The sequence below is a fragment of the Dermacentor variabilis genome, chromosome 11, assembly GCF_050947875.1.
Source record: "Dermacentor variabilis isolate Ectoservices chromosome 11, ASM5094787v1, whole genome shotgun sequence".
In the NCBI taxonomy this organism is placed as follows: domain Eukaryota; kingdom Metazoa; phylum Arthropoda; class Arachnida; order Ixodida; family Ixodidae; genus Dermacentor; species Dermacentor variabilis.
Window position 1 is genome coordinate 44,329,873 of NC_134578.1, and position 23,817 is coordinate 44,353,689.

General features: G+C 45.8%; 1 long non-coding RNA gene across 1 annotated transcript; it reads left to right on the top strand.

Moving 5' to 3' along the window:
* The first annotated feature begins 20,141 nt into the window (after nucleotides 1–20,141).
* On the top strand, nucleotides 20,142–23,460 carry LOC142563067 (uncharacterized). Its single transcript, XR_012824294.1, has 3 exons — nucleotides 20,142–20,209; nucleotides 22,591–22,646; nucleotides 23,379–23,460. It is a non-coding gene; the product is annotated as an uncharacterized LOC142563067 (long non-coding RNA).
* The last annotated feature ends 357 nt before the right edge of the window (nucleotides 23,461–23,817 follow it).

Below are 23,817 nucleotides of genomic sequence, written 5' to 3' on the forward strand. Positions count from 1 at the left end.
AAAAAAAAATGTCGCAGTTACACTCGAAAGGCGAAGCACCGATTGCGATAGTAATTTAGTATAGGTTTATTTGAAGTAAGCATAGGAGTATTATGGGCCGTATGAAATTGCAAGTATTTGCCTACTAAATAAATTAATAATGATATGATGTGTATGCGTGGCTGAACAAGGCACAGAGACAGATACACAGAGGCAGGCACAAAAAGGCACCGCTGTCTCTGTGTCTGTTTCATTCTACATCCTCGTTCAGTGGAGTTTACACATTCTGTCATGAATGAAACCAAATAGCCGCCAAGGTGTTTTAACAAAATTAACACGCATGGTGTCACGTGCGCACAGTTCAACATGAACATTTCTCGCTCGATGAGTTCGGAAACTCACATTTAAAATGCTGGAGTGAGGATTGGCGGCCGCAGATGCGATCGAATTTACCTTCGTGCATCTCTCGCTTCAACGCGAACGAAACGTCGAAAGCACAGTGTATACGGAGCTGATGATGATGACTATGTGTGGCGTTTTATGGCCCAAGGACCAGGTATGGCCAAAGAGCGCCATGACAAATGGTTGCGTCACCGATGAATTTTGGATTGTGTGAAAAATGAATTTCTTATGCTGGATGTGACATCGCTGTAAAAGCGCCTAAAACCATTCGCTGCAAATGGCGTTAAGTATATAGGAACTGAAATTATTACGCTGACTAGTCAGTGATGTGGGCTCTGGCAATTCGGTTTGGTTAAATGCATCATGCAACAAAACATATCAGTGACACTAGAGCTTCTAGAGAGCCCTTGAATACAAGGGCTCTTAATCACGTGAAAACCACTTCCTGGCCAAATGATTTTAGGATGTCTGTTATAGCTAAGAATTCCAAGGATATTTCAAGATTAACAATCGGTTCATTGCTAATAAATGCTTCCGGGTGAAGATGCATATTTTCGTGATTTGCATACGGGAAACACTTTTTCCTCTTTGCTTCAATGGCAGGGCAATAAATAAGAACGTGGAGGACTGAAATTCTCGGTGCACTTAGTAAAAGTTGGAGAATCCCCCCTAGTCAGGAGGTAAAAGTGAATACCGTAAGTGTATCTTATTCTTAATCGGAAAACGTGTACTTCCTTTGGCCTTGCTTTTTTCTCACTTAACCACTTCCCCAGTTCCCGTTTAATTATGTGTAATTTATTCAATAGTTGGGTATCCCACTCTCCTAGCCAATGCTGATTCAGCTTACGGCGTAGAAAGTACTTTAGGTCTGCGGCAGGGATGAGATATTTCCATCTGTGCCGCTAAAATTTACTGACGGGACGTTTTCGCCAGCAGCTACTTTGCCTTTTACACCTTTCTGGCCAGGTACTTTAGGTACTTTAGGTACCAGTGCTCACGTATGGGGCAGAAACCTGGAGGCTTACGAAAAGAGTTCTACTCAAATTGAGGATGACGCAACAAGTTATGGAAAGAATAATGGGTGTAGCGTTAAGGGATAAGGAAAGAGCAGATTGGGTGAGGGAACAAACGCCAGTTAATGACACCTTAGTGGAAATCAAGAAAAAGAAATGGGCATGGGCAGGACATGTAATGAGGAGGGAAGATGACCGATGGTCATTAAGCGTTACGGACTGGACTCGAAGGGATGGGAAGCGTAGCGGAGGGCGGCAGAAAGTTAGGTGGGCGGATGAGATTAGGAAGTTTGCAGGGACAACATGGCCACAATTAGTACATGACCAGGGTAGTTGGAGAAGTATGGGAGAGGCCTTTTCCCTACAGTGGGCGTAACTAGGCTGATGATGATGATGACGATGGCCAGGTACCCAGGTTAAGACAATCACTTGATTGCACATACACGCGGAAAAGAACAAGCTGTACAGTTAATGATCAACGAAGTTCTTGTGTTTTCGTAGAATAATTAGGGCTCTGACTACACTTAATGAGTCTGTGAAGACTCATTAAGCCTTAGCGACATTTGGGAGCCTTATGTGCTTAATAGCCTAGATGATAGCGTATACGTCAGCTTTAACGATGCTGGTGCGTCCACTTGATGCTACAGATGTTGAAAATCAGCGTCCCATAGCTGCATAAGAAACACGAGCAGGAGATTTCGAGGCATCTGTGAAAAATTCAACTCATAAATACTTGTCCTGAACATCAAGAAATTGTCAATATATATGTGCCTGAGGTGCTCGTTTCAATATTTCTATGAGCAAGATGTCACACTAAATAGTCTTCTATTCTCAAGGCAGCGGGAACCCAGTAGAACTCATTCTGACTTCTCTAAAAGAGGGACTCCTGTCATTTCTGACAGCGCTTCTAACGGGAGGGACAGAGGGCGCCTGATGGCTCTGCGCTTATGGAACAACCTAACAGCGGCCATGTCGTGATTGTTAAATGGCATGGATGCCGAATATCTGATTTCACTTTCTGGGCATAGGAGAAACTTAAATATGCCCTTCGTAGATGCAGAGACCACTTGTTGGATTCAACGTGCAGGCTTTCTACAGGACTAGGTCTAAAAGCACCTGTGGAAAAACGGATACCCAAGTGGTGAATGGGTTATAGCATCTTCCTCCGGGCACCAACCGCAACAGAGCTATACACTATGGCTCCGTAATCAAGGCGCGTGCTTATCAGGCTTTTATCCAAGCTCACGAGTCACATCTTGGAGTCACTTCTCCAAGATGTGCGCGACGACGGCTTCAGTAGATATCTTGTCTTCGGGCACTTCGCTTTCAGATATTTCAAGTGGGGAGTTAATGTTAATTTAGAGTCTAAAATGAGGCTCAAAATTTATGTTCATGGCTCACGGGTAGCTTCTGTCGTCTAAAATAAATAGCGGGGTCAGGCAATGTACCTCTCTTGTATGAGAAGAGAAAGACGTGCTTTTTGCGGGTTCACTTTAAACCCGTCCTAGTCAGCCCACTTAGACAATTTGTTGAGGCCGAGCCGTACATGTTACTCACAGATAGAAATACCACATGATTTAAATCCTATTTGTACGTCATCCATATACACCGCATAAAACACCGTACGGGGTATCGTAGTATGGGGCGAGTTTATTTTTACAACGAGCAGAGCACAGTTAAGCGCACCACCTTATGCTACACCCGTTTCCTGAGTACATAGACGAAGTAGCACAATACCAACTCCAACACCAAACCTGTGGTTAGATAGGCAATCTTGGAGGACATTCAGAAAATTGCCTCGGATTTCCATTTCAGCCAGGCCACTGAGAATTTCGAAACGCCATGTTGTGTCATATGGCTTCTCCATAGCAATAAACACTGACAAAAAGAACTGCTTGCGCACAGAACCATCACGAATATGCGTCTCGATGCGGACAAGGTGATCCGTTATGGATTTACCTTCCCTGAAACCACACTGTAGGGTATCTAACAGTTTATTTTCAAGAAAATGAAGGTGGACCTGGTTAAAATTTTCTCAAGCTGTTTACATGCGTAACTTGTCAAGGCCAGAGCCTATAACTGCTGACCGAAGATTCATCCTTGCCATCTTTCAGTATTGGCATTATTATTGCTTCTTTCCAGGCGGACGGAATGGAGCCGGCAGAGAACACGGAGTGACAGTAGTGTTTTTTGAGTCTTAGGGGGCAGGTGTTTGATCATTTCATACAGCATTCTGTCGCTTCCTGGAACGGACTAGTTGCAACCATTTAGTGCAGCCTGACATTCCGCCATGTTAAATGGCCAGTTGTCAGGTTTATTTCTATTACCTTTCTGATCCACAGGCCGTCGCTCCTCCTGTTTCCGGTTTCTCATAAACCTGTCTCAGTAGTGGGATTACCAAAAAAACTTCTAAAATGGGCCCCTAGGGAATCAACTTCGTCAATAAGTGTGTCTCCTTGTCTATTTACTCATGGAATAGGATGACTTTCGCGGCCATTTATTTTGTGTGCCCTGTTCCAGGCTTTTATCCGGAAGAATACCTGCAGACGCCAGCCATATAACCAAATATAAAGTACCGAAGGTTTGATAACTACAACAGGTTAACTCTTGCCACCCAGAAATTCGGAAGGGAAAACAAGACAGGAAGGAAAAAACAGTGAGATAGAAAGCAAAAATATTGAACTGGAGAGGAAAAGGCGACTGCCAGTTTCCCGCAGGTGGGTCAGTCTGGAGGTTCTCTCAATGTGAAGCCGAAGCAAAAAAGTCGTGTTGCCTCCGCCGGGCCCTGTAAAGACTCGAAGACCCGGCATCGGCTTAACCTCCAGGATCCCCCTTTCCCCGGACACGGCTAAGCCGCGCACGCCTACACGTGGGAGGGTCCAACCTTCATGTGTTCCGGTACGGGGTGCCGTGACACACCAAACGTCTGCTAACGCCGACGCTTCTCTAGGGTGCATGCGAATTTACTGGCAGTACGCGAACTATGAAAATATCCCAGATGGCTTCGAAGCACTGTGCTTCTCAGGTTATCGCCAGTTTTCGGCTATGTCTCCGCCATGATGCTCGCACTACGCAATCGCCGTAAACGATGTCACTCATGATACAATTCACCAAATCTGTAATTTGGATTAAACCTGCTATAGTATAAATGCATATTTAGAAGACTACATATCTGCTCGTATAAAAATTTGCTCGCGTTGCGACGCGATAACAACACAGTGAAGTAGCACGTAACTGGGAGTTTTAGTCTATCATTATAGTCAGGCTGCACTGTTCATAGGTTCTTTCACAAACTACCACATGGTCATTAGTGATGAAAAAACTAGCCTTGACATTACCTGTCAATCATGCCAACTATTGGAAGCAGCTTACTGCTCATTTGTTTATTGAAGTATTACAAGTGTTCGCAAAAAATGCAGTATGTCGTCCGCTTGTTCACAATGTTTACGCTTTACAGTTATTCCGTTATCTGCTTTTTTCTTCTTCGAACAGTGTACAGGAAGAAGATAACATAGCAAAATGGCATTCCGGTCCTTAGCAGAAATTTACTTCTAGAGAATATAAGGGCAAGTATAGTAATTTAGGGTTAGTTACCAACAATGAAGTAGGAGAGGGAAAAAACCACTTGTAGGAGGTAGGCCTTCTTCATCCTGGAGACCATCATCCATGCATTGGTTCTTTCGTTCAGCACTGACAGTTTCAAAACTCTTGCAATAGATGGCCTCACGCAGCAAAGGAGCACAGTACACTGACGCATATGGCTTATTAAGACGTGTCGCATGTTTTTACTTATTGCGAATGTCTAAGAACGGCAGCGCATATTTAGCGCTTCTCGGTAGGTCAGATGTGCACAGAACCAGACTTAACACAGCGCAGTGAGATCAGAAAATTGGCTCTGCTGCATACATTACTTCGAGAGATGTCAACACACCGCTGTTTGCGGAGATAAATGCCGAAGCATGCGCTTGCTGAAATATATGTGATGGTGCAGCAGCCTTGTGCTTACTTCACCGCACGATTCACAATTAGCGAAGTTTAGCACGACAGTGAAGCGATGACGTAAATAACGACTTCTTTCCTCCTGTTTGATGTGCGAGGTCTAGAAAGCAGTGTATAGCAGTCTATTGCAATATAGAAATATAGAAATATATAGCAATATAGAAAGCAATCTTCAAGGCTTCTGCAACACGACCATTATACTATAGAGCTTGTATTTTACGTGTCGAGTTGCATAATCACAGTCTTCAGAGCGTGTTATCTGGCACAGTTTACTATCGGACATTTTTAGAGTCCATGGAAGGTTTATGAAAAAATCAAGTTTTCCATTTGTAAAAGAAAATGTAAGCGTGAGTGCCACAAACACTATTTAATTTACGCTCCTTACGGAAGCAGAAAATGTTGCCATTTGGTCGCCATTTTGGATCTCCATTTGACATATGATTCTTCACAAACGCTGGCGCTTCCAGCAGAATTCGTATGACAACTGCACATTTCCTCTTGTTAAATTTGATGGTCCCACATGTTTGCTTTCTTTCTTTCTGGGAAGCCGTTTCAAAACAGAAATAGAAGGTTATTATCGTGTGATTATAACGAGCTATATAAGTGATTCCGCTGTCGTAGTACCGACCAGTCCATAATTCTTCATATTTAAATGTCGTTTTAATCGGGACTACGTGAGGAACCTCGCTACTAGAGAGCTCACTAGTAATGTAAAACCATGACTTAGTATGAAAGAATTCTAAACTAGAAAATACCTTCAATAGAAAAATAAAACATACACTTCATATTGTTAACTACAGATAAAGTTGCCAATGTGTAAATATCGCATGTCTTGCAGTCACTTCAAGGCCTATAAGAAGCAGGAGTAAAGGATATAATTCTAATATTTCACACGTGTCTGGAATAATGTTCAACAATTTTGAATACATGCCTGCGCCAATAAATAATCTGGTACGTTGAGCACGAAATTTGACGGACTGTCCATAAATGTGTCAACATTTACACAATATTCCAAGAATATGGAACTGCGATGCAGAGAAAGAAAGGAAGGTTGGATTTCATTTAGTGCATTTTGGGGTAAGTCATTATAATTGCAGAGTAATAAATATATTTTGATGATGCCCTCACTCTTGTGGCTTTCTTGCACTAAAATACTGATTGTGCGTGCACAGTTGAATTACTGGCCGTAAGGACTACGTCAAAATAGAAGTGTTTCTTTGCACATGCATGCCCGAACGCAGGAGGTGGAAGATACCGCCAAACACGGTATTGCCTTCTGCAGAGTCATCGTCTGTAAAACCACGCTGCACATTACAGTGCAATTATGACATGTTTGCTTTGCAGGGCGTTCAATTCTATCAAATCTCAATGTCCACTGCTTGTATTAGTAGAAATGGGTTGTGCTTGCAAAAACAAGTTACGTCCACAGATGTGGACAATGTGGCCGATTGGGATAAAAAGCTATTGATCTCACCCAAAGAGATAGCATTTTTCCACCGACCACTTTGTTCGCAGCTATCCTTGAGGCTTTACTGTTGCTTGGCCTTCTAGCCGCAACCTCGTGAAATGAGTAGCCATATTAATGGCTGCAGTTGTGCGTTGACGCATTTACAACAACAGGAGAATGTCACCATGCGTTTATTTATATGAAGTAATAAAATGGAACTGTATGGCCGTCAAATTATTTATATCTTGTGACTATGTTCAAGAACTAACTACAACGAAGATGATTATTTGACAACCAGTTTTAGTTTATGTGAAATAGGTAAACAGCAACAAGTACAGATTTGTCTATTATCGAGCGAGTCAACCAAATTTCTTACAATAACTTACAGCCTTTAGCAATGTGAGAAGGACCTCAGAGTTCGAGTTTAAACAACGATTACTCGTCATGCATGAAATATAATTGCGCAGCACATTATGCAATAAGTAGCTCTCCCTCTAAGCATTTATGCTCATTGAACCGTTTATTATTCGAAAAAGAGGTGAGGTGCGCAGACAGTACACAAGCGCAGAGAAGTGGACAACACGAACGCCGATTATCAACTGAAGGGAGCACTGAGGCGAAAAAAGAAAGAAGACCCAAAACTCATCTGCGCAAGCTCAGGAATGCCACGTGTCAGTCGGGTACATGTGCCGGTCTGACGGTACGTGTGCGGTACATGTGCCGATCTGACCTGACTGAAACGTGGCATTCCTTAGCTTGTGCAGATGAGTTTTGCGTCTTCTTTCTCTTTTCGCCTCATTGCCCCCTTCAGTTGATAGTCGGCGTTCGTGTTGTTCACTTCTCTACTCTTGTGTTGTGTCTGCACGCCTCACGTCTTTTTTGCATAATGAATCCTTCCCAACTAGCCCAGCTTTCCGTCGTTCTGAACTGTTTAATATTGACCATTTCTTACAAGTTGCTACGGCCTTTCCAACTCGATTTGGTTGTTTCCTTTTGTGTTGTTGAAGAGAGGTGAGGCGTGCAGGCGAGACACAAGAGTACAGAAGTGGACAACACGAACGCCGACTATCAACTGAAGGGAGCACTGAGGCGAAAAAAGAAAGAAAACCCAAAACTCATCTGCGTCAGGTACGTCAGGTTTTTGCAATAACAACACTGGGCATAGGACGTGTGGTCGCATTGTCAGTGCCACCGTCGTCGCAATGTCGTCCAGGTATTGATAGCATGGAAGATCAGAATGCTTTGAGTGACGTGCACTACTTTTTCAGAACAACACTCATTTGGTCTAGACGACGCATACGTGAACTAGAAAAGAACAGCGGCCACTAAGACAATCACGAACGGTAGAAACACATCGGACAAGCACGATCATGTGTCGTGGCGCTTGTCCTGGGTCACTCTCCCGCTCGTGATCGTCTTAGTCGGCGGTATTTTTTCCTAGTTCAAGGATGCGCACGACGTTTGGGCGCAAAAATGATCAAGCCAAGTGCACGCGCTACTCAGAACGACCAAAATAACTTGGCCGTAGCGCTAGCGCAGCGTTCTGCTTTCCGCTGCTGGCAGGATTACTCTGCACACACAATAAATTCCTGCTCAGGGACAGTCGGCCTTTCCCATCGAGGTGCATGCACTGACCTGAGTGGACTTGATGGCAGAAGTCAAGCTAAACTACACAGTAATTTCCTTCTGTACGGACAAACGTCATTGGTTTCCCATTGGTCTCATATCGTGCGCAATCAAGATGTTATGCAAGCAACGCCGGTGCCTGAGTTCCTCGTCACGCTATTGTTGTGCGAGGTCTGGTAGCTTCGATGGCAGTATTCTGCTCGCGTTCAGTGGTCTTGCATCGACAACATCGCCCTCCCCTTCTCCTCAAGAACATCGGCTGCCCTTAACATCTCCGAAAATGTCACCCCGCGTTGTTTTGCAACAGTCGTCAAGAAAGCTTGAGAAGTCGGCTATATAAAGGACTCTGACTAAATGCTCTCATTTTCTCTGCTTTCATCTTAGTCGAAATTGCAATTACACCTAAAGGGACACTAAATGTCATTACGAAGTCAAGTGAAAGTAATAAAGCACTGCTCTAGAACGTCTAAGGCGCCAAAATAATCGCGAACAAAGCTTTAGTAGCCGATAAATTGAGGTAAATGCATGACGTGATTTGAGACCCCCAGCGACATTCCGGTACTAGCCCGATGACGAAGGCACTACTCATAATAATTTATATCACTAGTACTCAACTACTCGTATTCAAAAGATCTTTTCATTAGGTTATAAGACGGAACAAAATGCTACCCGTCTGCTTCTGTTCGATTCTAAGAAAAAATAACGTTTTGACGTTACCCTTCAGTAGTATGGGTGGTCGAAAGGTTTCGTTTTCGCTCGGCTCTGCGTGCTCGGCTCTGCGCCGCGCGCACTTTGGAGTTTCAGTTGGTTCGTTACCACGTCGTGCTGCGCTAGTTCTGCTGGCTCGCGCAACTTGCATTTGGAACAAGCAGAGAATGCCACGTCCCTGTGATGTCGTGGGATGCACGGACGGTCCGCGGAACTTAATCCAGGGCAGTTGCAGCGGCGAATCCAACGTTACGTATCACTGTGTGCCAATGGGTGAACCTCTCCGTTCGAAGTGGTTAAGTGCCGTACCTCTGCCACAGCGCGTTGGCAAAGAGCCGAAAAATCGCATAGTGGGCTCACTGCGCTTTCGACCAGACGATAGCGAGTTCAACGCCGATTTATTGAAGTCGTGTGGAGTGCCTTTAGAAGCGCTGCATTCCCGTAGCACTGTTCCGTCGGTCTTGCCTGCATACTCCGAAGCGCAAAAACAACTGCAGGTCGAAGGTGGGGTGGTGAGGGCGGCATTTGGTTTCCAGGGAGGAAAACCTATAAATGTGCGAATATGTACAGCCATGACATACATTTACCGTCGTAGTAGTACGCAACAATGCCGGCAGCGCGAGCCCTCAGCAGCAGGTCACGTTCATCATTGCTTAAATCGCTGAAGTCGAGCCCAGCATCGCCAGCCAATGTGTCGTTGTCAGGGTCGTCCATTGCAATGAGCGTCAAAGTTGGCGTCTTAAAATAAAGAACCAGCTTATTGTCGTGCGCTTTCCCTTCCGCTGGCCACCGTATCACCGCTTTGGCGCTGCTGTCGGCTCTGCCTTGGCTCTGTTTCTGGCCGCGCGTTTGCGTTTTGCGCAGAAAAGCCATAGCACCGTCAGCGGGCGCCGTTTCATTCATCGACGGCGCAATCAGTATGAGAGATTGACGTCACCACTCCTCGATCGGAGGGCGGGCGATTTGAACTGCAATAGAGGTACGCGGACGCTTCAGAACCCATTTGCTCTTGCAATGGGTCTCTTATTCGCATGAAACAAGGGTTTCGAGGTTTCTGAGATGGTATTTCAACAGTGCACTTTGACCTAATATTAATCTTTAGTGTCCTTTTAAGCGAAGCATCCTCTGGCTACTTCCATCTGGCTTGTCTCGATGGGTTCGGCTTGTTACATTGATTGTTGACCAAAAGCTGTCCTCTATAAAAACATTTTCTTTTATGTTTTGCCTGAAGGGCAAGAAATTTATATTGACGGCAAGGTTTACAGCGGCGCTTGAACATGGGTTACAGTGGCGCTGGCATGGGTCACTGTGGATGGCGTAAGTACCGCTGTTCGAAGAAACTTTGCGACACCAAATGGGAGCGTTCTGTGACACACGGTCTGCGGTGGTTTTTAATGAACCTTTTTGACGTCTACTTCGGTCACCGAGTATGTGCCAGTAGGTACGTGTCTCTCTTCATTGGGTGCTTTGAGGCCAACTTGTAAAACGAGGTTGCGTGCCACTGGAAATGTGCCGCTCTGCAATGAAGACTGAAGAACTGTCTCTTAACTATAGCTGAACGGAATCAAAGCCACGTCAAAAGGTTCTGCAAGCACAGCAAGCCGACTCATTTGCACGCTGCGCCAAAAATACAGCGTCTATGTGCGGCGTTTCAACGAAAGCTGTGGGAGGCGCGGGAAGAGATAGCCCTCAGGCCACAGTTTACTTAGGCCGGTCAGCCATAGTGCAGCGAAATCTCGGTAGCGGCAGATATCACGGCCGTTCCGCTCAAGCACCCGCATGATGATGATGAACCGCGTGGCAGTTTGGGCGAGTTGGTATGTCATAACTGCTTAAGGCTGGTAGCGCCGCTCAGGACGAGCAAAAAAGGACAGAGGTAGGGGTAATCAAAGGGAGCGGAAAACAGGGTGAGCACTCACCCTGTTTTCCGCTCCCTTTGATTACCCCTACCTCTGTCCTTTTTTGCTCGTCCTGAGCGGCGCTACTAGCCTTAAACATGATGAACCGCAGTCATGGCTCACACCCTGTAAGGGGGATAGGCCAAGAATCAGGTGGCTGGAGATAGCCTAACCAAATCCTTATTTGAGGACGATAAACACAAAGTAAATGAAATAAAAAAGATGATTCAATAATTAGACTAGTGTGTGAGTGACCAGTCAGAGTAACTTATAGGTGAATGCTAAAAGAGAGTACAATGTACGAGAAATAATTGTTAATTAAGAATTTCGAGGAAGCAATGTAGGTGAAATTAACGCAGATTTGATATTTACAATAAGGATGAAATAATTGACGCGGTAACCTTTTTGATTAAGTTAGATAATCAAGTATTGAGAAACAAACGTTTCTGCGTGTTCTTTTCTATCGCTACATGCACGTTAGCCGTCTTCAATGGCTCTGGAGGCGATGATCGTGCGTCTACAGGGACGCCTCCCAGTGCGAAGTATGGCGTAAATATGCGCGAAAGGTGCGCGTTATGTTCTGTGTTGCAACTCGGCAAGCAGAGTTGAGGCGTATTGGTTGATTTTCGGCGCGTGCCGAGAGTTCAGGCCGTTGTTGAGAACAACGCTTAACACGGTGTCGTCGGACGGCATGCAACGGTGGCACTGACATTGGTATTGTCGTTTGCAGTGGCAGTGGCAGTCGTTGGTAGTCTCGGGTTCCGCAATCCCAGACATATGTACTGGGCCGCAAGCGCAGCGTACGCTGTGAAAGAGGTGGAGTCACAGTGATGCCGTAGGGAGAGATCGCGTCTTGCCACAGGTTTTCGTCGATGACTGGACCTATAGAAGTCGGAGGCCTCGCTGAAAGTATCGCGAAGCTTGCGCTTGTGGCGCCGCCGAATCTTTCGCAGTTAAAATTGCACGTAGAGGACCCTTTGGAAGAGCCTCCGAATCCTTTATAAGTGAGGTGCCTCCGAAGGGAAAGCTGACAGCTTGCGAGAACATCCAAGGACGGGGACCGACGGGACGCAGAAAGGCCGCAAGCGTTTGAGTTTGGCCCAGTGAATTCTTTGTAAAGCGTCGTGGATCAGCTGCCATTCAGCTGGGGAGCAAGCTCGCGGACCCAGTGGAGGTTTCATGCTCGGGCCGGCACGTGCTGGCGATCGGCATGGGTGGACACAAGTGATGCGGGGCGACCAGACGCGGTATGTGGCGACGGTTTCAATTGCGACAGCTGTTGTGACTGAGCGCCAAGGTGGCGCAGTGAGCAAGGACGGCTCGTAGAAATCGGGGACTGGATGTGGAAGCCGGTGCATCGAACGCAGCCGGCGCCTAAAACCTTGATATAGAAGTGGCTGTCGAGCTGGACGAACCAGATGTCCGGTATGTCGATGTAGGATCCTCACACGCCCTAGAACCGCGGTACGTCTGCTTGACCAGGTGCGGCCACGTCACCCTCACCTTGCTAGAGTCGGTGCGTTGACGCTTCCATGGTTGGGCTCGGCCGTCCGGTGTCAGCGATTCGTGGGACGCGGAGCGATGAGGTAGTCGCCGTAGTCACTGTTCATTTAGGCCGGCCAGCCATGGTACAGCGGTATCTCGGAAGCGGCCGATACCACGGGCGCTCAGGTTGAGCGCGCTACTGCGTTCTTTTCTCACGCTATATGCACGCGAGCCGTCGTATTCTTCGCCTGCTCTGGAGGCGATATTCGCGCCGTTACAACACTTTCACGTCAAAGGCTTAGGGAGGTGCGCCATGAGCGCACCGGTTATTTGTCGCTTTTTCACGAACCTCTCATCCACTTGGGTCGCTGAGTATATGCGACCGAGTTGTCAGCGTTCGTAGGTACTGGTACGCCCCACTTCTCGTCTAGCAGGCCACGTGCAGATTTCTAGGCAAAGGCACTAGATAGTGCAGCGTGTTCAGAAAGGAATGCGGCAGCGTGGCCGGGTTATCGCCAGGCGCGTTTCTCCGCGTTGGCCAAGCACCGGCGCGAATTGCATTCCAGAAGCCACGTCCGTGCTTTGCGGAGGTGGCGCTAGATGGCGCCAAGTGCTGTTAGGGAAGCACTAAATATGAATCCTGCTGTTGCATACACTTCATCATAACTTTTTCCGACTGGGAGGATATATATGGCGCTATATTAATTGAATACAAAGCACATTACCGTTGACGGTCATCGTGAGATGATTTCTACCGCAATTTTCAATTATCCGGCCTCTCGTATAGCAGCGAGAGCGGGTGAGAGAATAACTACGAGCACGTTGCCACCAGCCACCTATGTTATTTACATCCGTGTACTTTATTGTCAATACAGCATTTTACGACAACGAATGCTCAAGTCTTGGTCACTGTCCTTCCTCGTGTTTCCTAGTGGATTACATCCTAACAGCTAAAATTGTCTATCTGTTGGACAAACTCTTCAAGCATACTTCGGGGTCAGGCAAACTTGTGAATACAATAGCGATGACTCTAAATGAAACCGGCAGTGGTGCGTGCCAACTACCATCCAGTCTTACAATGTGGCGTCCCCCGGCACGTGCAAAACAGTATTGCGAAAGTGAATTCAAGGCTATGGAAGTGTGTCATCTGCGCCGTGGAACCTTAATGGTCCATGTATTCTGCATCGCCTCAACCTTCCTAATTTGCTTTTCCCCGACATGGATAAACTATGCGCAGCTAAACACTTGTGGTTCTGAACCCCTGGTGCTATGGTTCCCGGTGTCGGAGCACACCGAATTTCAGCTCATGAAGACACCCTTACGGAGAAATCTTGTGATGAAAAGTGCAATACAGCATCATTTTGGACAGAATGTGGACCACGGAAGAGTAAATCCGAAATATCTGAGTTACAGATGGCGGTTTTCTTGCGTTGAGGAGGTACTATTTATAGAGTTTCAGTAAACTCGCCTACCTTAACGACCGTGGGGAGACACTTCAATGTGCATCCTTGCGCCATTTGATGAACAAAAAGACGTGGTAGAGCTCATGAGTGCCCATCCATGCTCCCGATTATGTGAATCTGTCTACTTACAGCCTGCGTCATTTAACAATACCGCGAGCTGCCGAAGACAGCGCTTGAAACACGTTTTCTCCAGCGGGTGTCCTGAAGTGCCGCAACGTGACACACACATGCGCACAGCACGGCACGCTATCGTCGGTTCACACGTTTTCTGCGCGTACGATAAATATACATTTTAAAACTGCAGCGTGCACAAAGCACGAAGGACAAAGGTAGTTTGCGAACAATCGCATGTTTGCAAACTATCTTTATCCTGTATTCCTTGTGCGTGCTCTAGTCGTGGCATGAATAAGAACTAACTCGTCCAGCTTTAAGGTATTGTAAATAGGATTACAACTGAGAGTCCGGGGCACTTTCTATGACAGGCTTATTCATACCAGACTACCGTAAAAAAGTTAACCTGTGTGGACAGGGCGACACATATCACAGCTTTTACGAAAAGTATTATTCCCAAATTTTACCCGAAGCACAGCTGTTACACCATTGCACGAATCCTTTCGCGAGAAAGCGGCCACAATTTTTACGGAGGGTAGCCACAGGCAGCTTCGCTGCAATGAAATTTAGTTCAAAGTTTGCACTTGTCCGTGTCAGCAGCCTCTCATGCTTCCCTGTTTTTGACACAGTGATTTTCGCTTTTTCTCGGCCTCATTTTCTGTCCTTGAACCAACTCAAACCTACGCACGCCTTTTCAGTTCTCTGAAGGAAGCGCTCAGGCAAATGCACTCACCTTTGTAAGATCCACGTTCCTGTGTTTCCGAGTTCATACAAAATCGAAGACGGTGACCACCAGTGCCGACTACTTTTTTATTCGTTGCCTATAATTATTTCTAACACTCACAAAAGTCTGTGGCAACTTTACTGAGTGTCTTAAGGTGTAGGCTTAGAAGTAGCAATGACGACCGCAAGCGAGTATTTTTCATGACAGCAGTGAGCTGACAAGAACGGACAAGACTGCAAGCACATACGCCACACAGTCGGTATGCTAGCTATGCATAAAGGGAAAGGGTAAGGGGAAAGGGTGAATGAAGAACACGGCGTAAACAGCACACTCTCCCCCGCAGGTTCTCGCCCCACCACAATCCTCTGGCGGTAGCGACGGAGCTAGACAAGAGAGAAAATAGTGCCCCCCTCCTCCCCGCATTCGTTTTTGCTGGCACACAGAGCAGCATGCAGCTGCCTGGGCGCTTCAGTCATAGCACTGATCAGGCTTACCTTGGTATTTGGGGAAGGTGATGTGGGCGGAGAAAGCGAGAAAATTAAGAGGAAAAAAAGCTAAAATGCACTTTGCCAAAGAGAGGCAAGGCCGAGAGGATGTTGAGTCGGACAAGTGAAAACTTTCAGCTTAATTCCTTTTTCTGTGAGAGGTATCCGTACAAGGAACTTACTACACACGTGCAATGAAGTAACACACAAGAAAACCTACTGGAACAGCAGCATAATGATTATGTCGCCGCAGCAGGCCATTCATGAGCCTTTGTGTGCTGCTAAAGGAAGAAATAACAGATTCACTAATAGACACGCTCCATATCGAGGCAATGTAAAGTGGTTGCGTCACCTATATTATAATGCAATTCTTGTTCTGCAAAAAATCATGTTCTTCCAAAGCCGCGCAGTTCCCTTGCAAAATTTACAATGCGCAGGCAAATGCGCAATAGTACCGTTGTTACTTATCGAAAGCTCTTGTTTCCTTGCATGATGCATGAAGCCGCGGCCAGTTTCCCCGATATACGACTCTCCCTGCTTCCTACGTTGTGCATGGTCCTTTCTGTTTAGCGGGGCGCATTTCGGTGAAGGCGAAGAGCTAGAACTCCCGTGTACTATGTATGGGGTGCACGCGAAAATATCATGGGTGGTTAGGAGAAATCTTTCGTCCCATCCCCCCCAACAACGTGCCTCATAATCACATTGTTGTTAGTCACGTATAGCCCCACATTTTCCTTTTCAATTGACTTTTTTAAACGTACCTTAAGCTTATCAAGTCGTTCAATAATACATTAGGAGACTTAGGAACAAAGAAAAACTTGCTTACTGCAAACCCTGCGTTGTTCCATGAAAGCAGACAGAGTAACTCATGATGCGATATCCACAGAATTGTCGGCCTGATAATTCCCGCCTTGTTGAACGGCAGTGTTAGTATAGTTTGCTATATGTGCAAACAGGACCAGCATTGGATCTCTATAAGAATGGCCCAGGCAATATTGGACCCACGCTGTTTACGTTAGGCCTTCACTGGACCAGGGATCAGAATTGCACGGTCAATATTGTAGCCACGCTGTTAACCTTAAGCCATCACTGGGCCCGGCACTGCCAACACGTATCTAACTTTGGCCCGAGCGCACGTGCCTCGTACCGGGCCATGACCTACTTGGGCCTTTAGATAGACCACCCGCTCTCGTGGGCCCACCTGCCAAGGCGCTCATGGCTCACGTAACGAAAAATTATTAAATTGTGGGGTTTTACGTGCCAAAACCACTTTCTGGTTATGAGGCCCACCGTAGTGGGGGACTCCGGAAATTTCAACCACCTTGGCTTCGTTTAACGTGCACCAAAATTTAAGTGCACGAGTGTTTTCGCCCCCATCGAAGTGCGGCAGCCGTGACCATGATTCCATCCCGCGACCTCGTGCTTAGCAGCCCAACACCATACATCCACTAAGCAACCACGGCGGGTCACGTAACGAAGGTCCAAAAGGCGGTTGGCCGCTTGCTGCTCTGCGGCAGATGATGCACAACACAGTGGAGTACCCGCCTATACGCCGCTTTGGCTACCTCAACGCTCCTTTATGCACTCCCCCTTGTTACCCTTCCACGGGCTCCCGTAGGCCGCCTGAAACGGAGCTCTAGTGTCCCTGCTCGTGCGTTCGTCGTCGTCTTCTTTCACAGCTGACTCCGTTGTGCCAAAAAACTTAAAATCGGCCATGGCTGGAGCGTCGTCGTCTTCCATAACTGCCTTCGTTGGCGCTCAGCGTTTCAAGGTAGAGTTTCACTTCTGTCGTCGTAATGGGGTGGCCGCATTCACGGGTGTGTGAGCCGTTCATTTTGTAACTTGACGGATACATTTAATAACAGAGGAGACACGCGAATGTGTGCGCGTACCTACATCACCCCGATGATCACAGATCAGGACGATAGATATGTTCGTACCTTTGCTTCATACTCTGGGTTAGGTCTGTGTCGTGCGCTACACAGTTTCTCTGGTCATCCACGTCGCACTACCTGTGCAACTGTTACATGGGATTCTACGTCGTGTAATAATATGCTACTTCGATGCAAAATGCGCACGCATCGACACGGCGCCACGCGCAGGTGACGTCGCGTATCTCCTCGAACGCTAGGAAGCGTTTGTAGGGCACTTTTCCGTGGAATGCTAGAAAGCACCGGCGTGGCTGAGTAGTGTATGCGCCAGGGGTTGAAACGTTCTTTGTTAATGCTGCACACACGAACCTTACACGTTCAAACACGGTTAGAAGAAAAAAGTTCATTTGCTCCGTGGGGTACTCGTTGTTTATTATGCAAAAAAACACAGACAATTGAGCATGTGTTTCTAGATTGCTGGGGTGGCGTGTTTTGCTGGGGCGGGTTGTTTTTGAAGGCTCAAGAGAGCCTTGAAAAAGAAAGAGTTGCCATTAAGTCCGTATGGCATCCGTTATCTCAGGGTCGAAAACGACGATGGTGTGTCTTTTCGTCTGGTTATGCTCCGTGGCCTAGACAGCATATGGCGAACTCAGACTGCCGTACGCAATGCGGATATTGACACTAGACCAGCTAGCGAATATTTTTGCGAATGTGTGTCCTATTTTGTCGAAATGCAGAAGGTGCAGACGTATGTACCGGAGTGGGTTCCAAGATTGGAAATGTTGTTGCACATGCCGAAGTACTGACGACTTGTAGTCAGCAAACAGCTCATGGTTCTCGGTACTATGATCTTGTTATTCTGTTCTTCTGAGCTCACAAACTTTGTGTCGAGCGAAGAAATAAAGAAAATAATACAGCGTGGCTGAGTGGTAGAGTAGCTGACTCCAACGCAGCGGGCCCGGGTTCAATCCAGGCGGGAACTGGGTATTTTTGTTCCGCTCCCCGGTGATACCTGCTATGTACACCGGGCACCGGTGGCGGAAGGGGTGGCGGCGGACTTGATTGCCAACCGTAACCGCTATTGGAATATGCCCATTACAGTTCTTCTTGTAAAAATCCACATTATTGACAAAAATGCGTCATCACATATTAAAACATAAAGCGCAAATTACCCTAGCTCGTCCAAAAATTTAAACATTAGGGGTATGTACTAATATTTTCCATGTTCATTAGTGTAGTTAAGTATTGCATTCATTTGTGTATTGATGAAATAATTCAGCCAGTAACGAGAAATTTTAGAGCATTTATAAAATATTTGTGAGTGCACTGCACACCATTTTCAGCAAAAATGCATGTTTTATAAAACATCTGCAGAATGAATTTCAGGTGCAAATCATATTAAAATACAGGCTGTGCGCAAGTGCAAATGCATTTATTGTGTGCCCCACTGAGTCTATTCCTAACTCAAATTTTGATGTATTTTTCTTGCTTTTATTTGCATCGACCTCTCTTGCACGTCTAAAAAAAGCAGGCGACAAGAAGTAAACATGAGTAGAGTATTAAGAAAACATGGGCGACTAAGCAAAATATAACTGGGCATATCCAGCGCACATGTTGTAAACAGCGTTAAGGGAGGTTTCCGAGCGGTGTTTTCATGCAATGTTCGCCTTTATGTGGCGCAGACGTGAGGGCTTTGATGGCTTGAAATGGTTCTGTTTCTGCACTGCACCGTTCACTAGCTATGCCGAAAGAGAAACGGAAGTTTATTCTAACTATTACTCAACGACGCATTGGTTGGAGGAGAGCTGCACGTAGAGAGGAGTGTTACGCGAAAAACAACCTAACGTTGAAATTTTCTTGGCGCTTCTTGCGCCTTTGGCTTAATTAAACTGACGATACGAATGTGTTTTGGCGCGGGCAACGCTATATCAGAAACTGGCAAGCATCTCAACGTGCCAGCTAACGTGGACACGAGAGGATGTGCGTCAACTTTTCGCCGAAGGAATAGACAATGAAAACTGTCGTTCAGTACACTTCAACTGTCGTGCTGCTGTGCCCCGAGTCAGAAATACGGTCTCACCATTTAGGACTAATTTATTTTTATTTTTATTTCATATTCTTCGTGCGTTCTCTTTGCAAGACAGCATAATTGTTGATGTTGATGTTGAGTTTAAAGGCGCATAAGCAACTAAGGCCATCATGCGCCAACAGCAAGGTATAATGTAGGGAAAAGCTGGGTAACCTCAAAAGGTCCTTTTCTGATAGAGGACCCCGAGGATTCCAACAAATTAAATAAACACCTCAGCGTTCTTCTCAGACATGAGAAGGTGGGTGAGGTGTGTCACTGGATGTGAAAGAGAACAAGGTGAAGCTTTACAATTTTTCAAGAAAACCGGTTTCTTTTAAAAAGCTAAATACATGAATTGTGCCAACCAGTGCATCTTCACTTAATATCAATGAAGGATGAAAAAGAATGCGTTCGCTGTAAAATGGCGTAAAATATTTTTTTCTCAATGTCTCAAGTCGTCTGCAGGAGAGTAAAATGTGGGTTACTGTAAGTTCGTCTACGCATTTGTCACAAACGGGCTTGTCTTTTTTTTTCAGCAAGTAATTATGGGTGAGGTGTGTGTGTCCAATGCGGAGTCGACATAAGACAACTTCAATAAAACGTTCTTGGCGTGAACATGACTTCCACTCTTCGATGATGGGTTTTACAAGGCGTAGCTTATTGTTCGTTTGGTTGTTCCATGCGGACTGCCATTTTTCTTTCAGTTTATGGCACACTAATTTCATGCAAAATCTGTAAGGAATTCTTATGTTTTGGATTTGCTTATTTCGAGCTTTCGCTGCACTCTCGTCTGCTTTCTCATTTCCACAGATTCCTACGTGGCTAGGCACCCAACAAAATTTGATGTTTTGTCCCCGCGTCGCGGCTTCTGTTATGTTGTGTAGGATGTCACCGATTATTGGCAGAACTGCATTCCTAGGCTGAAGTGCTGTAAGTATGCTTAGTGAGTCTGTATAAATGATGCTGTTTTCAATGTTTTCATGTAATATTCTTTCCACAGCCATGGAAATTGCATGACTCTCTGCAGTGAGAATTGATGCACATTGCGGCAGCCGTACTATTTCTTCCCAGCTATTCTGTATCACAGCACATCCCACGTAGTGTGCAGCTTTGGAACCATCGGTGTAAAATGCTGTGTATTCCACATATTTTTTCTTTTAATGCTAAATATTCTTGTAATATATGTTCCTGCGGCGTTAGCTTTTTCTGAAAACGTGTTAATCATAAGTCACAAACAGAAGGCAAGCAATACCATGTTGGCAGTGGATCGGGTTTCTGGGCAATATTAGGCAGTGTGTCCGTTACAGGTAACTCTTGTAATTTCTCTTCAAAACCGAGAAGGAGTGGTCTGATAGCCTGGGGTTTGTTTGTGAAAAATATTCTAGATGGGCAATTGCTAACTATTGGGTAACATATATGTTTTGGCAAGGAATGGACTTTTAGAACATACGAGCATGTCAGCATGCTTCTTCTGTCGGCAAGTGGAGGTTCGTTAGTTTCTACATACAAACTGGTTATGGGCGACGTCCTGTAGGCACCAGTTGACAAGCGTAAACCTAAATTGTGTACTGGGTCCAATCGTTTTAAATATGATGATCTGGCAGAGCCATACACTATACACCCATAGTCTAAGGAGGAGCGTATGACGGAGCGGTATATTTGTAGAAGGCATGCCCTATCAGAGCCCCAGCGTTTCCGTGAAAGGACTTTAAGTATGTTGAGTGCTCTAGAGGCCTTGTTTTTCACCGTGTTTATGTGAGGTAGGAATGTTAGCTTTTTGTCAAATGTAATGCCAAGAAATTTGTGCTCGTTTTTCACTGGGAGTTCGGTTTCATTAAGGTGTAGGGTGGGATCAGCCTGTAAACCTCGTTTCAGCGAGAACATAACGGCCACTGCTTTCTGTGGAGAAAACTGGAACCCATTTTTATCTGCCCATGTTGCTAGTTTGTTTATTGTTAACTGTACTTGCCTCTCGCATGTTGATACGCTTGATGATGTGCAAGCTATATGGAGATCATCAACGTAAACTGAATACATAATGGGTTTCGGAATTATTTGTGCTAGGGAATTCATTTTTACAATAAAGAGTGTAGTGCTTAAGATACACCCTTGTGGTACCCCATTTTCCTGACAAAACTTCCTTGAGAGAGTTGAACCGAGGCGCACATGGAAGGTACGGTTGGAGAAAAAGTCACGCAGGCAGTTTAACATCCTGCCGCGAATACCCAGATCTACTAGGTCGCGGAGAATGCCATACCTGCAGGTAGTATCGTAAGCCTTGTCTAGATCAAAAAAGACGTCAAGGCAGTGTAGTCTGTGGATGAATGCCTCTCGAATTGTGTTTTCAAGTCGAATGAGGTGATCAGTTGTAGAGCACGTTTATTTAAAACCACTCTGATGGATGTCGAGTAGTTCACGGGAGTCTAGAATAAACATCAATCTAATATTCAAAATGCTTTCGAAAGATTTCGCCAGACAGCTGGTAAGGGCTATTGGCCTATAACCACCGGGAGATGTCGGTGGCTTTCCGGTTTTCAAAAAGGGTACAGTAATAGCTTTTTCCAGGCCTCCGGTATTTTCCCTTGTAACAGTATCTTGTTAAAAAAATTCAGAAGTGCATTTATAGCGGATTCGGAAAGATGTGCCAGCATTTCATAATGAATTTGATCGGGCCCTGGTGCAGTTTGTTTCCCGGCAGACAGTACTCTAGTGATTTCTTGATGAGTGATTAAACTATTATACGGCTCATTTGTGCTGCCACTAATCGAAAGCCTTTGCTTTTCAGCCACGTTCTTATATTTTAAAAATGACTGAGTGTAGTGTGAAGAACTAGAGACTGCAGCCAAATGTTCTCCTAATATGTTGGCCTGTTCCTCTATACTTGTTTGGATGGCGGGGGTTGTCAGGAGAGGAATTGTAAATGGGGAGTAGCTACCATGGAGCTTACGTACCGGCTCCCACATGTTTTTTGATGTGACTGTGCTATTTATTGATGAAACGTATGCTTGCCATGACGTCTTTTCGGCATTACGGCGGACGTATCGTGCTTTAGCTCGTGCCTTTTTAAAGATTAGGAGGTTTTCCTGAGTGGGATATCGGCGAAGGACACCCCAGGCTTTATTTTGTTTTCGCTTTGCTTCTTTGCATTCCCGAGTCCACCACACCTTGTGATTTTGTCTCACCACTCCTGAAGTCTGGGGGATAGCTAAACGGGCAGCGGCTAAAATACAGGTTGTGAGTTGTTCATTGAGATCATCGACACTAAGGTCTTCGGAAAAGACTTCATCTAGATTGGCTTTTTCTCTAAACAGTGTCCAGTCAGCTGCTTGGAGCTTCCATCGTCGTGGTTTGTTTGGAATGATTGCAGGTGAGGATGGAAGAGTGATTATAACTGGTAGATGATCGCTTCCATATAGGTTATCTATGACGTCCCATTTAAAATCGTTAAAAATACAAGGTGAACTGAAAGATAAATCAATACAGCTCATCTTTCCTGAGCTTGGGGAGCAGTATGTTGATTTGCCAGAATTCAACAAACAAACATTATTGCTTAAAATAAAATCTTCTATAATTTGTCCTCTTACGTCTCTTTTCTCGCTTCCCCAAAAACTGGAATGCGCATTAATATCCCCAACTACCAGACAGGGTTCTGGTAATTGTTGGAACAGGTCCTCTAACTCATGAAGGGCTATTTTTAGGTGTGTTTCTAAATACACAGAGCACACCGTAATCGTTTTGTATGAGAGCAAAGTGGCTGCCACAGCTTCAAATTTGGTTTTTATTTTGACTTCACGAGCTGCAATGCCACTTTGTACAATGATGGCTACCCCTCCTGAAAGCCTGTTTGCTTGCTCTCGGTCACGGCGAAAGACTTTGTATTTTTTTATTACATTTTTACGCTGAGGACCTAAGTTCGTTTCCTGTAGGCACATTGCTACAGGTGAGAAAGAATTTATTATCTCTTTTATATCACTAAGATTATTTAGGAGTCCTCTGCAATTCCAGTGTATTAGGAACGCCATATTGATTTATGTGTGTGGGGTCTGGATACGTTTAATTGGTTTTCGCCCCGTGATTCGGGGGTTTTCTTTACACGCAGTATCCAAGGAGTTCCGCCGTCCCTGTGACGTTGACGGCACGGAACCACCCTGGCTCGTCTCCATTACCTCATCAGAGGCGCTGGAGAGTCGTGCAGACAGCACGTCGGCACTTTTTTCAGACCTCTCCTCGTGGCAAGAGGCCTTGAGGCTTGCCAACTCGAGGGACGGCATAGCCTGCTTTGCGGCTGGTGGAGCAGCGTGAGCTGCTCCCACCGGGGTTGAGGATGGCTCCGTCCCAGCCTCACTATGTGTGGTCTGGGCAGGTGCCGGAGGCCGGTGTGGTGGATCGCCCTGTCGCACCACATCGGCGAAGTTCAAGTTCGGTTTCAGTGAAAACGTGTTTTTAACTAGGATGCGGTTTCTAGCCTCTTTGAATGAAATCTTCTCAATTGTTTTCAATGTAATGATTTCTTTTTCTCTCTTCCATGAGGGACAAGA